The sequence below is a fragment of the Apis mellifera genome, linkage group LG1, assembly GCF_003254395.2.
Source record: "Apis mellifera strain DH4 linkage group LG1, Amel_HAv3.1, whole genome shotgun sequence".
Classification (NCBI taxonomy): domain Eukaryota; kingdom Metazoa; phylum Arthropoda; class Insecta; order Hymenoptera; family Apidae; genus Apis; species Apis mellifera.
This window is the reverse complement of record NC_037638.1, coordinates 19800289-19817381: the sequence shown is the minus strand read 5'-3', so window position 1 is coordinate 19817381 and position 17093 is coordinate 19800289. Positions and strand designations below refer to the sequence as shown.

At 44.0% G+C, this 17093-nt stretch overlaps 1 protein-coding gene across 2 annotated transcripts in view; it reads right to left on the bottom strand.

Moving 5' to 3' along the window:
• LOC410686 (semaphorin-1A) overlaps positions 1 to 16878 on the bottom strand; it is a 160921-nt gene extending 144043 nt beyond the window's left edge. The window contains exon 1 of one of the 2 annotated variants that reach the window (XM_006571262.3): positions 16533 to 16878. The gene's annotated coding sequence lies outside the window, so the exon portion shown is untranslated. The remainder of the gene's footprint in view (positions 1 to 16532) is intronic. The other variant, XM_394163.6, reaches the window with a different exon arrangement.
• Between the last annotated feature and the right edge of the window lie 215 nt (positions 16879 to 17093).

The window sequence follows — 17093 nt, the reverse complement described above, 5'->3', positions numbered from 1 at the left end:
CAAAAATCGATGTACACACGTTTGTTCCTTCGCCCCCCGTCCACGTTCAATTTTACAGCGTAAAATTGACAACTTAAAGGGAAAAATCCACGATGCGAAACGCAACGATAAACGAGTAGTGTTTTGCTTTTGACTTTTCCCTTCTCTTCTTCCGTGTGTATTCCGGTTATTTTGTTGGCAAACAAGGAGGAAGAGAGAGAGAAAGAGAGAAACATTTTTTTAATATTTTTTAATATCATCCGGTCGAGATAGAATTGACTGCAACACACGGAAACATGTTTGGCAAATATTGCGAAAAAAAAAAAAAACGTAAATGCGATGTAATGAGAAACGTGACAAACCATTACGAATACTTTAAATTGGTAACGAGACAAAATCACGTTGGAATTTTATCGTAGAGAAAAAAAAAAAATAGAATCTGGAAATTGAATTAAAAAATCGTTTAACCAATCTTCCTGTCCTTCCTGCTTTTCCAATTTGTTTAAAAGAAAAAAAAGAAAGAAAGAGAGAGAGAGAGAGAGAGAATTCTGTATCGGAAGCAACGCTCCACGGAAAGGAGGGCAAAATTAGTACGAAACTTTCTTAAACGTATGAGAAGTTAAAGCGAGACACCGTCCTCGTTACCAACTCTCCCCTTCTCTCCCTCATTTTCCTCCCTTCGCTCCGTCTCCGTTACTCGCATTCGCTATGTTTCCACAACTATTTACGAACCTTCGAAGCACTTCGCTCGAATTAACTGGAAACACGCCTCGAGTGGCGTGGTGGAAAAAACTTGCCAAGAAAATCCCGATGCATCCGCAACACGTTGCACACGTTAAAGTGGCATATTTTACAAGGATCGCGCAACCAAACTAGCTCTTTTTTTTCTCCCCCCTCCTTCGTGGCAAACAAATTTTTATGAAAAACCCTCCAACGGCAGATTTTCCAGCCCTTGAAAACGCTCGAAAGGTCTGTCGTTACCACGAAACGAAACCGTAATTTAAAACACGTTTTTTTAAATTTCGATTGAATCGAAAACGGAAACAAAGGTTCGACCAGAGAAATAACGCGACACGATAACTCTTCCACGGGAGGAGCATCAACGTCCATAACGCTCCAAGTCGCAGCGATGTAAAAAGTAAGGAGCAGGAGGAGTATTAGTGGAGGGTAAGAAAAGTGCGCACGACGTGTGCACGGAACTGTGAGTCATCGGGCACCACATGCGCGCCACACGAGGGGCACACATACATACACAGCTTACACAGATGCGACAAGAAAGGAGAAAGATATTTGTCTACGATACGCGGTTACCCGTATATTCGTCCCGTCCTCGCCCCATTATACGATCTATGCGTTATCTCGACAGAAGTCGGGGAGGGGAGGAGTCGGAAGACTCGTTAAACCGAGAAATTAATTGCATCGACACCAGACCTCTCCGATCTGGCGCTCCTACTCCGTTCGATCGAATCGTGTGACACCGTAGTTTCTGCATTCGCATGATTAATTAGGATTTTTATTTTATTTCGATCAATCGCGTGCAAAATTATTATATCGTTTTTGTGGATTTGTTGCTCGACAGAATTTTTTTAATATACATTTACATTTTATACAAGATTCGTGTATATATAAAATCTGACATTCTTGGAGAAGGAAGAAACGTTGACTTGAAGTCTAAGATCTGATGAAAACGCGTATAATTAATAGACAAATAATTATAATTGTCAAGATGGAATTATCACGATGCTAAGAAAGGAACAAGGCGAGGTGTAAAAACTTGTGCCGAATTTACCGTTGTTTTAATCCGTTGTATAAATAATAAACGAGATAACAAAACAGTATTTAAAGTACTTTAGGGAAGAGAATTCAGAGAAATGCTATATTTGAACGTTCTATTCTCGAAATCGAGCGATTTAAATCTGTATCTTCCGATGATACGTATGATTTCTATTTATAACGAATAAAGGAAAGGAAAATTAAATAATACGATCGCGTAACAAGATCGGGAACGTTGACGAAGACGAACGAAACGAATCAATCGTTACGAGATATTAGATTTTCTTCCTTTTCTTCTCTTTTTCCTTTCTTTTTCTTCCGCTTCCCCAATTCTCGCATATATATATATATATATATATATATATATATATATATATATATATATATATATATGCAACGTGAAATATCGCCAAAAAAGCGCGCTTGCCGCACACGCCGGCCGGAATAGAACACGTGTCTTCGTCAATAATATAAACCTGATATACGGATTCCCGCGAAATTCAACGTGCGCAATGGAACACGCTCGACGAAATTTTTTAACGATGAATTATTCATTCGTACGAAGGGACGAGGGAATCGAAGAGGAATAAAATTCTTCGATGCAAGAAGATCGTCATCCTCTCTCCCCGACCATGGAAAAATTGATTCCACGCCACGGTTCTCCCATCCCTCCTTCCCTCCTTCCCTCTGCTACCGTTACACCCGGGGCTCCGATGTCGTGATTTTCGTGGCCGCAGAGTTTGACTTTCCCGATCGAAGATGGTACAAAGGGGACAAAGGGGCCCGCGACAGACGGTAGGCGCGGCCCGATGAAACCGAAAGAGAAAACCGAGAGAGCGCGGACCCGGAGCGCGGAGGGACGGGAAGGAGAGAAGAAGGGAAACGCGAGGCGAGGAGAGAGGCTGCAAAGCCGTCGGTAAGCCGATATAAGCAGAGTCAATTTCCAGCGAGTGTTCGAGCGGGAGGAAAGGATTTTGCTTGCACGACGACAAAAAGGCAATATTCCGTTCGGGACCGCTCGATCTGGAAGGAACGAAAGAAGGAGAAGCGCGGATCCGGGAAGAGGAAGAAACCGAGCGCGAGAAGCGCTACCTTTGTTCTTTAAGACTTAGTACCTAGACACTTTTTCAATAAAGTTACTTGGCATCCGTGTCAAAACTTCTTCCTCCATGGAAGAAAGGAGGGGGAAAGAGAGAGGAAATCGGTGGATGCACGCCTCCTGCGTATAACGACCGATCGGTTATTCGCCGAGAAGAAATGTTTTCAGAAACAGGGCGAGGATGAATCCGATTGCGTTATATACTCGCCCGCTTGATTTCGTATTCCTCGGATATCCGTTGCCAAGTATCGCGCGTGACTATCCCCGGCCAGGAACTGAAAGCTGAAGAAGACGTTGCGAGACTATACTTCGCCCCTCTTTCTCTCTCGACGCAACAACGCACCGCTCAATATTTAAAACTTTAATCCAGACCAACCCCGACCGAGTTGCGAGAAGCGAGTTTTGAATTCGAGAAGCGTTCGGCCGTGCAGCATAACCGATCACGCGAGAATCGGTTAACGCAAGTTATCGAGCAACTCTTTCTCCGTAATCGTGAATTTTAACGACGTGCTCCTCCTCCTCGTCCTCCTTTTCCTCGGGGCGTAAGACAACATTTATAACGTCTCGCGTGAACACGGTTCACGGCATCTAAGATCGCGGCGATATATATATATATATATATATGTATATATATCAGGGCATCGAGGATGCGGCTGACATCGACCGTCCCCGTATTTCCTCACAAAGAACGTTGAATATTTAAAAATTGTAATCCACCGGCGGAGAAGCTGGCACGATGCCGACGCTCCCGGCATATTCCGGCTCGAAAATCGAATACTCGTCGAGCGAAATACCGTGAAGCGGCCGCTAACGAGGAAACCCGGAAATATCGAGCCGCGAAATCTCGAGGCGAAATCGTCGAAGATTATCTCTCGACGTTGTGCCGCGCCAACGATAACTTCGCGACCGAAAAACTTTCGAATCGCTTCTCGAACCGAGAAGGCAAAAAGTTCAACGTACGATAATTCGTTAACGGTCACTCGAAGCGCGTATCCGCTTGAATTCGATAGGTTTCGAACGATTACGCCATTTTCCTCCGATCAATCCGTTCTTCAATCTCGATCGTAAAACCGCCACGAAGACGCGCGGTTTCGAAAAATTGATCAGCGAAAAATATCAGCGTGCCAGCATTGTTGCGCGAACACGCGCGAAACCTAATTTATCACGGGGCGTCGTATAAAATGTAATTTATCGGCAAAGATCATTCCGATATTAGAATATCGAGGGAAAGCGGGTGAGATCGATCACGTATATATAAAGGTGGCTCGGAAGGAGAGGAAGAGAGAGAGAGAATGGAAAGACGCGTCGGGAGCGCGGCTCCTCGTATCTTCGTCAAAAAACGATGCATTGTTGAATATTTAAAAATTCTAATATGGAAAGTCTTGGCGTATCGACCACGTTTTCAGCATCGAACCGATCTCGCCAGCGCGAGAGAAAGAAGGGAGGAGAGGAGCACGTTTCGGTTTTCACCGAGCATCGAGGATGGGAAATACTAGCGCGGCTCTCTCTTGTAAATGCAACCTCGGTTGGGGAAAAAGGGGAAAAGAAGGAAAAAACAGAGAAGGAAGAGGGAGAGAGAGAGAGGATGGAGGAACACGAAGAGGCCACCTTGTTGCAGCACGATGTGTAGATGCACTCGGATACTAACCGACCCGTGCACCGCGCCCTCATTCATTACACGGTGGTATACCGGTTGCATCGACTTTTCTGTCTGATTTTTGCCCGCTGCTTAACTCTTTCGAGCCTTTTCAATATCTTTGGCGAGCGGTGCGCCGCTGTGTCTTGTATCCTCTTAGCGAGCTTAATATCCATCCATCTTTTTTCTTTTTTTTTTCCCCTCTGTTGCGCGATTTTAATCCTTTTAGTTCCGAACGATATCGCATAATGACGCGGCCGTTGGCTCTGACAGCAAGCTAATCCCTACTGGTCACGTATAATTAGTGAAATTAAACGTGGCCGGCATATCGGACCGACAGGGTGGAAGGGTTAATTACACGGCGTTAATTTTTCGTTCGATACCGAACGAGGATGAATGATACGCGTTTTACATCTCGCTGTATATACGCGCGTATGTGTGCGTGTATGCCGAATGGTGTAGGAAAATCCGGCTAATTTTTATTTTTAATTGTCTGTATGAGCACACGTCCGGCACCAATTTCCATCGATTCGACCGGTTATTTGTATCACGGGTTTCGCGCTTACAACCGTTACCGGATAAAACCGTTCATCGTTTCGTATTCGAGAAAACACACACGGCGCCACCAATAACTTGGGCGACCCATATTTCAGAAAAGTGCGTTCCCGTGTTTCGTTCCTTCTTTCGAGCGGCGCATCGATCCCAAGATGATCCTCCTTCCCCTCGAAAAATCCACCGACGATGCATGCGAAATCCTTTCCCCCTCGTTTATACCCAAACTGCTTCTAACGAGCGGAAACACCCTAGGAATCGTAAAGTCGAGGAAACACGATTTCGAAATTTGCCGATCCAATTACGACGAGCGATGAAAAATAAAACCGGAAACCGTATTGTATCGCGCGTTCGACATTCTACGAGATCCGTTTCGAGTCGAAGGAAGAGGAACGAGTTGGAGTTGTGTGCAAGATGGAGACGAAAAGCGACTATTCCTCCAGCTTCGAAAGAAAGAAGGGAAGGAAGGAAGGAAGGAAGAGGAGAGGGTATCAGGAATCTCTGTTGCAACGTCGTCTCGTGATCCAAAGAGAAGCCTGCCAACTGGGCAAAGTAGCTCGTTGTCCCGTGATGCGAAGGGCGAGACGTCCCGACGACGAGGCGCCCGCGCTCTACACACCCGACATGCGAGCATCGACGACACATAACGCGAATAAATTGCACACGATATAACGACCCCCGCAAGCTGCAGACCGTGCACAGGCAATAAACATACAAATCTATTAGCCGAGGGATACTCCGCGGCGGCCAAACTTTCGCAACGTGGATTTATGCCGTAGCGCCGTTATGCTCGGAATCGACCACTACTTTGCGAGCTTCCTGGCGCAGGAATGCACAACTTGTGTGCATCCCTTAGTGTGCATGTATCCGTAAAGTAAATCGAAATCGGAGAATATTCGGACGTCAAGATCGACGAGATCGAACGAGCGGTGCGAATGCGTTTCCAAGATATTCGAAATTAAAACGTCAAAATTCGTGGAAGGAATATTGTATTGATTTTCGATGGCGCGTAGCCAATTTTTCGAAAAAGCGACAAAATATCTTCCCAGTTTTTGCACGATATTTGCGAAGAGGAAGTCAGGTTCTAGAAAGGACGCTCGCTTAATGTTCTATACGCGTAATTTCTTTCGCCTCGTTCTATATTGTATCCATCGAGCAAAAGCTGGCAAAAAAAAAAAAGAATCCCGTCGTACAACGGCGCAATCTTTCCGCCGGTTCAACGAGGTAGGTCGAGTCGATTGTTGCCACGAGTAAGGGTTCCGTCCACGTGTACAGGAAGAATCACATCCCCTCTTGTCCGAACCCCTATCGTTCTTCCAGGCGTTAACCCGGTATTTAACCTAAATTGGCCGAACACGCGGAGGATGAGCGTACGATCGAAGAGACACGCGTGCCATTTGCACGGGTCGCAGGATAAATAAGGTGTACATATATATATAGGGGTGAGGGAAAAAGCGTACACACGGCGTATCGTATAACTTGAACATCGCATTCCCATTCCAAGAAACTATATTCTAACAAATCTTCTTACTCTGGATTTCCACCAGAGTTTTTTTCCACCCCCCTGCCTCCTTTTTAAGTAAAAGTTCCTTCTTAAGTAAGATGCTCGCGGCCATCCAACTTTCCCTTTCGCGAGTAGTATAAATATTCCTATTGATCCGTATTTCCTGTCTTGCATTTACCTTGTCCTTCCGCGTGTTCACCCGTGCATGTCACCAAGGGACGCGCATAACTAAGCCGTATGCATCGTTGTCTCATTCAGCCTCGCGCAGAATGCTTATGCGCGCACCATAGGCAAGAGATCCAAGCTATTCCGTGTCGGGCTAAGTGCTGGCTAAGCGTTTCACCACACACCGAATACATCGTATAACACCAACTGCTGAGCAGGGAGGAGGAGGAGGAGGAAGAGGAGAAGGAGAGGGGAGGAAAAGGGGGATGGAAACCGAGGAGGAAGCAGGAAGTCGCGTCATCGGGAGATAGAAGCGGAGAGGAAAATAAAAGAAGTCGACGACGAGGGCCAACGATAGTACGATTTCTTTTTTTCTTCTTCTTCTTCTTCCTCTTTTCCTTTCCTTTCCTTTCCTTTCCTTTCCTTTTCTTTTTTTCTTTTTTCCATAAAGCTTCACACTGCTCGACAGGATAAGACCTGCTGGCTTTGGCGCTAACGCGAAATGAATGGCGGGGCGGATAACGGGCCCCGAGATTATATTATGCATCGTTAAGTACGTAAGAGATAACAAAAATAGCGAGGTGGAGAAACTGGTGGAGGTTCCGTCGGGGCGAGTTTAATTTGATCGTTTCTTAAGCGCTCTTAAGTGCAAATTTCACGTAGGTTAACACGAAAGCTTTGAAATCGCGCACCCTTCAGAAACATACGCGTACGTTTCGCCCTCTCCTCCCCCTCTCCCCGTGTGAAATTCAGGATGCTGCATCCCAGGGGGTGAAACCACGTCGAAAAAGGAAGAGGAGAGACATCGTATAACGGCGTCGTGGAAATTTTCATTGAGCCGTATTAAACGGTGAAACGAATTTCACCGTTGGAACTGGTTGTTGTGCGGTAAAAGTATAGCGGATGTATATACCACAAGTTGCATCGCTACCGCTGATAAAATTATTCCAGAGAAACCAACAAACTGGAAGGGAGTAAGGGAAGAGCAGAAGAAGGAGGAGGAGGAGGAGGAGGAGAAGAAAAAGAAGGAGAAGAGCTGTGCTGGGAGGTTAGGTGGATCCAGAAACGATAAATATATACGTTGGTGGCGTGGCCGTATACACGTATATAATTCGTCACATCTCGTTCACGGTGACGCACCTCTCGCGCAAAAGGCAAGAGATAATTACCGAGAACGTTCGTGCAAAAGAGTACGCAGACGGAAGAACGGAATATATTACATCTACGTGCACAAGGAGGGGAAAAAACATCGGGATGAATAGGCCTCGACGTGTGCTCGCTAGGCCACGAATCTTTCGCAACGCGTGCAAGCGGAGATTTCATCGTGTGTGTGTGTGTGTGTGTCTCTTTCGAATAATTTCTCTGCACTGCAATAATAATATAATTAATGTAATATAATTAACGCATCGGTGAAAATTTGAAACTTCGATGAATTTTCAACGATCTGGGCACATATATATATATATATATATATATATATATATTCCATCGATCTCTCTTATCACGAATGAATTCTCGAATTCGTTTTCCCGGTCGAGTGAAATGCGTGCAATTTTTATCGATCCAATCCTGATCGCCCGAGAAGAACGATGAAAAATCGTAAATCCGTGCAGATATACGCTCGAACGGACTTTGTTGGTAAGCTTGAGTTAGGCGGCTGGTCGTTATAGCTGGGGATAAAGCCATAACTGTAATCGCTCGCTTAGAATTTGATGGTTATAGGTAGCATATTTATGAAGCATTCCAACCGCAAGAGCCACGACTAAAATTCTGACTGCTAAACGCGGGTCTACATGTGGGTCAACCGAACGGGTAATCTTCGACGCAGAAACATTCGTCGTTGGGGCAACACGCGTTATACGTTTATGCAAATGCCGCGCGTGAATTTCAATAATCACGAACGCGCAAGATTTTGCCGCGTCGTGTAACGAGGTCGAAGAGGACTGGTCCGATCGATTCACCGTATTATTCACCGTTAATTGCGCAAAGAACACGGTATATTTGAAAGCTCAAGTTGGAAAACGTTGGAATAGCGTGCAGTTAAACACAATAAGTTGGCTCGTATCTCGCGTCGAATTTTTCCCAAGTTTGTAATTCAATTCCATCCCCATCCAGGTAAAATTGCCCTTTCAGATTTCCGACGCGTGACCCTTGAAACCCTAAAAACTTCAAGGTGATTCTCATTCAAGGACATCCTGGAATTTTCATTCGTGCAACCTTCCTACCTATGTAGTTATACTCTCCTCCCCTCTTTTCATGATATTTTTCTCTCTCTCTTCCTTTACTCTCACCGTCTTCTTTTATCGTCAGAATTTCCTTTTAAGCCATCTCCCTCCTTTTCATCCTCGTTCCTTTCGCTCCTTATACATAAAAATAAGTATAATTCAACCGATTTTCGAAACCATCACTTTATACCGCTTATTAAATTTCTTCATTCCCGAATATAAATGGGCCAACGATCGATTTCGATCGCTCGAGTTTCGTTTCCACTGGAAGCGGATATCTATTATCGCATTAATCGATATAAGAAGAAGAAAGATCGGATACTTTCGATCCTAGATATTTATCGCTTTCGGATACCATTCTCCGGTAATTCTATGAGCGAAATTAACGAAGCGATTGAACGGATACGGAATAATCCTAACAGCGGCGCAACGTGTGCCGTTCGAGATAAAGAGCGGATCCTTTCTCATTGACTGGCAGTAGGGAAGCCTTCACGGTGATTAAGTCGCGTCCGAAAGTACAGAAACGTGGCCGTTCAACTATTCCAAGGGACCAAGGGGAAAGCTTGGGGAATGGAGAAGACCGAAAATATCGACGAAATCGGTGCTCCCCCATCGTCTGCATGAATGTTAACGGTTCCTCTATTTTCCCCTCTCTTCCTCGCCTCTTCTCTCGCTTTTTCCCTTCGTTGTTTCCTGCCTGCCGGTTCCCGCTTTCACCACTCCTCCCCTTTCCTATTGCTTTCACCCAACACATATTTGGGAACATCTTTCCCGTCGTGCTTTTCCTCCGTGCTGCTTTTACCGAATTCTCGAAAGTTTAAAAAAAGCAAACCTTTGCTTCTGTTCCGATATTTCGATATTTTCCAGATCGTTCGAAAAACAGAAAAAAAAACGGATCAACGAGATCTTGTTTCTTGAAATAATTTCTCGTGAATTTTTTCGTGCGCTGAAAATCACAAAAAAATGATAGATTTTAATCTATTTAGCCGTGTGCATCGTGCAATACCATCCTTCCATACATTTTCCATGCATAGAGGGATAATAAAATAAATTTTTATTAACCATGCTCGACCTTTCTTTATATTATCGAGAAAGGGATACATTGTACGGATTGTACGTACCCTCCTTTCTCGAAATATCACGAAACTAGAAGATCCGTGCGAAAATCGCTTCGTATTCTCGGCTCAAAGTCTCTCCCAATATTCTCGAGCGGGGCTCCTCATCGATTTTTACCTAGTGCACGGGAACGAGCTGTAAATTCACCGGGTATCGTGATGCACGATCTAAGAACGCGATAAATCCTGTTACCAACACCGTGACTTTCGTTTCTGCCCGTGTCGCGCCTTCCTAGCATGCATTTCGGCCCTCCCCCGTATGGATTCTTTAAAGCGGCTCCGCCGAGTCTTTCCCCCGTCCCCGGTTTATCGACGCCGCATCCTTTCTTCCCCCCTTCCTTTCCCTGTGTTTCGAACTCGACGAGAACTCGACCAACGAATCGGTGCCGCTTCGATATTAATATTTCACCGCGTCATCATTACCAATTACACCCATGTTACCCCCGTCGTTGAGAAGTGTATACAATTTCTGACGGTGGAAAACGAGCGCCTTCCAAGACAAGTTGTTACCTTCCACGAAACTATAATTCATACGTTCGACCGATTGTCCTACTTCGACACTCTATTACGAATAAGTTGAACCAAGCTTTACCTTTACCTTTCGTTCGCCTTGTACGCTTCTCGGTAAGTATTATCCATAATATTCCTCGATTTTCCTAGACCTAAGTTTTCGACATCGTTCGCGCCCAACAACCCTTTCCCTTCAGTTTCTTTCGTTCTTCCTTCCTTTCTTTCCTTCTTTCCCCTTATCCAGTGTGTATTTCGTTTCATGCAAACTTCCTCCACCACCACCAGATCGTAACTTCGTTTCTACGAGTTGAGAAGCAAATGTTATTTACGAGCAAAGCCATCGTGTCGGAAGGGGAAGGGAAGGGAAGGAGGAGGAGGCGAAATTGACGTTCTTATTCTCCTCCGTTCCTCTTGGTTCTTACGGTGATTCGCCTTTTCGAGGCGATGGAGGAGGTCGCAGACGCAAACCTTACGACTCCGATTGGAATTCCTTCTGCCCCAATCAAACTCCTATTTTTCCTCCGGGGCTCTTGTGTTACGCGAGGATAATGGAAGCGAGGAGCAACGAAGGAAAGGAGGGGGAAAGAAACGCGTGATCGTGGAAATCAAAGAAGAAACGAAGAGAAAGTCTCGGTAGTCTCGTAATTCCGATGGAAAAATATATATATATACGTTACCGGCGTGACAGCTCGATTTCCAACGCCGAATGGAGCGCCACGATCCACGCGACTCACTAATGTAAAAACATGTTTCACGTAGGGAGAAAAGGTTGGATCGCGGGCTAAAAAGATTGATTTGCCGGGAGGAATTGTCGCGGAACGATTCGAAAGAGCATCGACACCTTACCTCTGTGTGTGTGTGCGCGTGTGAGCTCGTGCGCGCTCGTGTATCGAAACTCGACAAAGGCAGCCGATGGCGGCGAGTCGAACGGGTCGAAAATCTGGTCTGTACAGTAGGGTTGACCGAGTTCGATCGTTTGCGGCGACCGATTGGAAGAAAACAACGAGCGTCGAATCAGGGGGGAAGCCATCACGATCTGCATACGCGCGACGATAGGCACACGAGATATCCGCATTGCGGTTACACGAGCTTTTTAACACTTTGTGCCTGTGCACACGCGAGTGTGTACGATACGCACCACCGCAGCCGGTAAACATCAAACTTGTGTGCCTGTGACTGCCTGTGGATGTCGTCCTATGCAAGCACAAAAGCGAGACAGGGACAGGGAGGCGACTGGATGAGAGGACGACGATTACGCCTAGAGAGAGAGAGAGAGAGAGAGAGAGAGAGAGAGAGAGAGAGAGAGAGAGAGAGAGAGAGAGAGAGAGGAAGAGGAGGAAGAGGGGATTGGTGGTGAGCAGAGGGGTTGACTGAGAGAGCGATCGAGCGCGTTTCTACGTGTGGGTGTACGTGTGCGCGGCAGAGAGAGAGAGAGAGAGGGGTCAAAACACGATATTAGGTTTGGACCTGGCCTATGTAGTATGTATACACATATGTACCACGGTGGAAGATCGCGGTACTAAACGCGAGCGGAACGCTCGGTACGCCCCTGGAATTGCATCCATTTTCGAGAGAGACCTCAGTCTCCTCTGATAAGCTATACATACGCGTCTACATTGCCACGAAGTAATATACGGCGAGGTGAGATGTCGGGATGTATGCGCGATCTCGTGAAAGTCGTGGCCCGATCCAGCACGGCTTTCAGATCGACTGCTGCAGATCGTGATGTGTTCGTGATCGAATTTGCTTTCACAATCGAAAGATGGAGAGGGAGAGAAAAAAAAAAAAAAAAAAAGAAACAATCCCTGAAGTTTATCTGACCGATTATTTTCAAGATTCATCTCTGTCGTTGAGATAAAAAGATTTACCTCGCAACGTGGGAATTTTATCCAGCCTTCCACGAATCACACATCGAAAATTCGTATCTATCTCTATTCTTGTAGCTACCCATTGTAGTACGCGTTCACGATACGAAAACAGAACCACAATTTCGAGAATTGTATTCGATCACTCGTCAATGTTCAACACCCGACGATTATCGATTTTGTTATTTAAAAAAAAAAAAAGGAGGAAGAGAGGGAGAGAGAAAATAAAGTAAAAAATAAAAAAAAAATGCTGTAAAAAAACAGAGTAGGAAGGAAAAGAAGAAAAAAAAAAAAAACGAAATACGATGCAAATTCACCTCTCTATATACTGCGAGGTTAATTTCGAACGAGCAGGGTGTCAGGATCCTGTCACAGCGAGGTCTATGGCCGCAAGATTGGCAAAAGGACGAGGGGAAAGGGGAGCAAGAAGGATTCGATTGATCGCACAAGCAAGAACGATCAGCCAGCGACGAAAACGACGTATCCCTGACCGGCCTTGAACGGGGCGACTTTGATGGAACGACCAACACACTGGAGCCGCATCTTTCGCGATACGTTTTCGCTTCTTTTCGCAATTCTCTCCTTCGTTCACCCTCCACCGAACAAAGTTTTTCTCCCTGCAAAAAGAATTTTATCCTGTAGTCGGTTAACGACACTTTTACGAATCGATTTGCCCCACCGCGAATATCCACCGATCTCCCCTTCTGTGTCGCCCTGAATAGAAGCCGTTTCTTCCTTTTCTTTTTTTTTCCACCAACCAAGCGAAATGACACCACGTAGCGAAACCCTGAATACGGAAAAATTGTTGTTGTCGCGATAAGTTTACTTTTTTTTTTTTAATATACCGTTGTCCTCCCGCCACGATATATTGGCCGCCACCCTTTCCACTTTTCCGACCGCCCGACCTTTGTCTTCTTTCACCCCCTATTTTTATTTCCCGCGTTTGATCGCGAAAACGTTGATCGCACACCGGAATCGGGGATGCTATACCGCACGTACGCCAGGCGTACGTTGACCGAAAGTATTTGATCGCGAACCGTCTCGAACACGCGTCTCTAAAACGGAAGGGAGCAGAAAGCCGAGGACGATAATCTGATGGCCGGGGAGAGGGGAAAAAGAAAGAAAGAAAAAAAATAAAATAAAGCGAGCGGTATTTCATCCCTTTAAACTCGGCGGAACGTGGAAGAAACACGGAACAACCCCGGTAGGAAGAGATCGAGAACAAACGGCTTAAGGTGGCCACCATCCCCTTCGTCTCTTCTGTTCCCCTTTGTCCGGGGAAGATCGCGTTATCGGTCGACAAAATATTGTTATCGTGCCGTAGCGATGGTGAATCACTGATGCGAGAACCCGGCGCACAAAGGGTGCCGTGCAAAAGGAAAGTCGATAACGATTGACCGGTAAACGTATTGACGAGGAGCATCGACGCGAGGGCCAAAGTGAAACGGAACGAGAAATCGTGGCGAACATGAGTATCTGCGCTACGGGGATTGCGACGCGGATGACCATTCCAAACTTTCCCACGTAATCCAACTTAGACGATCGTATCTACATCGCTTTTTCTACGATGCGCCGTGCGAAAATCTAAAACTTGATTTTTCTTGATATCTTTGTAAAAAAAGAAAAAAAATCGTCGTTTGTAAATCTCTCTCGGCTCCTTTCTTTTCTCCCGAAATCGCCGTGCATATTCCCGAGGGAAAATCCTGTGACCCCGTTTCTCCGGTTGGTATTGCGTCAAATTAATATGGCTAAAGAGACACCAAGTTACGTATACAATTATCGTAGACGGTGTAACTGTCGAGGGAATAGGATGACACGTGTTTCGCTCCGGTAAATGGCGCATCCTCAAAATTAGATAAGTAACTCCATGTCAATTTAACGAAAGTACCGTGAAGGGATTCGTTCAGTTTCACTTTACATCGTATTTCCAACGCTCGTTAAGAATATAAGTACGACGTTTAGTTTTATTTATTAGAGAAGAGGAATGTATCGTTTTTCGCCTTTTTTTTTTTCTTTTTTTATCCGGAAACTCTGGAAAAAAAATTTTATGTACGAGAAAATGTTGCACGAATAATACGATTATTGAAAATTTTAAGAAACGTATAATAAGCACGATAAAATTGAATTTTGGATGAATTACTTACGTGTTCTTTGATTTTTGAAAATTAAACCAGAATGGATCGTAATTAAATATATATATGCAAAAAAACTTCTTGTTGTAACAATACAATGATTGTTATACAAATATACCATTATCAATCATAATTGTTATAAATTTAAATCATCATTAAAGATTTTAACGTTGTACACAGATCAAGATTTCTCGTGTTTCGTATTTCCATCTTATATTTTTTTTCTCTATATAGAACAAAACTTAAAAGTTTATTTATTAAAATTAAAATTAATGCTTTAAATCAATTAATCGAAAATCACTCCTTGACAATTGGAATATGTGCCAGAGCTATTTTCAAAATCAACGAATCACGTTTTTCCGATTGTCGGCGGTGCTTGACCTCTGGGGGCTTATATCGATAACAAATACACGGAAAAGCCTTTTATCGGAAATATGCTTAAAGGTCTCGGATAAGAAGGAGATCTTTAAGAATAGAGTTCGCGCGAAAAATGGATGGAAAATTGATGGAAAATTCAAAATAATAACACGTACATTTGAATAATCATACGTTTGATACAAGCTTCTCGTATGCGAAGGAACGAGCCACGCAAAGCAAGGAATACACGCACTTATTCCATTAATCTCCATCGGCACCGGTTGAAAACGGTTTGCACCGCACCTTGCGCCCAAAATCAATACGGCCCTGCGTGTAATCGCGTTTCCTATTATTAAAGATGCTTGGCTGCTGTGTACGGATGCGATTGTTCCCGTAGTATGCCACGTTGATAAATATTCCGAGGACGCGAGGAGAACAATCGGTGGGTAACGACGTCGCTCGTGTCAGCTTGTACCGATCAACGACGGAGACGATGCTTTTGTTACAACCGAGCACGTAGCCTGCATTAGCGTTACACGACACGATTATAATAACTGACAAAATTCCAAGAAGTTAGAAATCAATGGTTCAACAACGTGTATTCCTAAAGAAAAATTTCCTTTTTTATCTATGTAGATAAAGCAGGTACACGAACGGAATAATGGTCAAAATTTACCTTTGGATTCTCCGAATCGATTACAAATATATATGTGCATAATAATGCAATACTACGTATCACACGCGATACTAAAAGCCTATTACGAGTTCAATACACTTTGCACAATTTATCCATGCGTGGAACGCGCCTATTTTCCCATCCCTGTTTATTGTTTACGAACTGTTATATAAACCACTTCGGTAATATTACGAGATAAAACAGATTTCACGGCTGGTAATTGTTCCTTTGATGCTCGACCTTTTTCTACTGCACGGACACCGGCTTGTTCTCTTATGTTAATCGAGAATGTTTTTTATCTCGTAACTCATAACCATGCCGAGGATATAACGTTACGAGTAAAGTTCGTATTATGATGGTCGAAAGGATTCGTAGCTCGGTATCGCCGTCACATTCGAGGTTTACGTGTGCTTCTGCGTGCGCATACAAATATTTGATGCACACGTACGTGGCTTCAGACTGTCCGAAAATTCGATGCCAACATAACGATACAAGAACAACTTTTAATCGCAAACGTGACATAATTTGATATGATGTATTTCATGCGCTTTCTATTAAATTTTTTTCAATTTAAACCATATTAACGTGCCACGCATACTGTATGAATGAAAACTCACTAGTGCACTTTATTCTTAAATTATCCTCGTGTTGCTCCAAAATTATTGAATTCGCTGGAAGTGAATATTCTGAAATTGAAATTTTTGCAATATTTTGAAATTTCTATTCAATAACACGCGTATTTTTTTTGAAGCAAGAAAACATAAAAAAAGGAATAAATAAAACACGCTCTATTTGCATTGCAATTATAGACATCATGCTTGTTACAGAGGGTAATGAACCCCATTGGTTTATATCGGTTTATATCGGTACAGAAAAAGAACAAACTACTGAAATATATATCGAAAAAGTAAGTAAAAGTAAGTGGTAATGTTCATCGTACTCACCGCAATGCAGTGACCGCCACGCTTGTATCATGCAGAGCTTCCCTCCTTCGTCGCTGCGAAACTCGTGAAACGGGGGTTGAACAAGGGCTGCTGTTCGTGACAGGAACCACCGCATAACCAACAGTCACGTTTGTATCAGCACATTGGTTCGTATCAGCAGAACGGTCACTTTCTACACCGCACCACACGCGTTTCGTTCAAACAGATGCGACGAACACCGTTTATTTCCTAAAGAAACATCAGCAATCACAAGAAACGCGGAAACGAAAAGTTTTTCGAGCTTGTAGGGCCGCCGAATCGATGTGTGATGTTACACTTCCCAGCTGTCTTTTTTGATTCTGCGGATGTGCCCGTCGCTACTGCCATCTGACGACGAATCTTCAAACTATTCTGTTCACGAATAGGCGCGAATATTTAAACATTAATTTTAACAATTATTACAAATAAATATTCCAATATATATTTACAGATGCAAATTATTTATATAAAGTAATTCGGATGAATTTATAACTGATTAATTCATATTTATGTTAAATTATATTATATTTATACAAATATAAT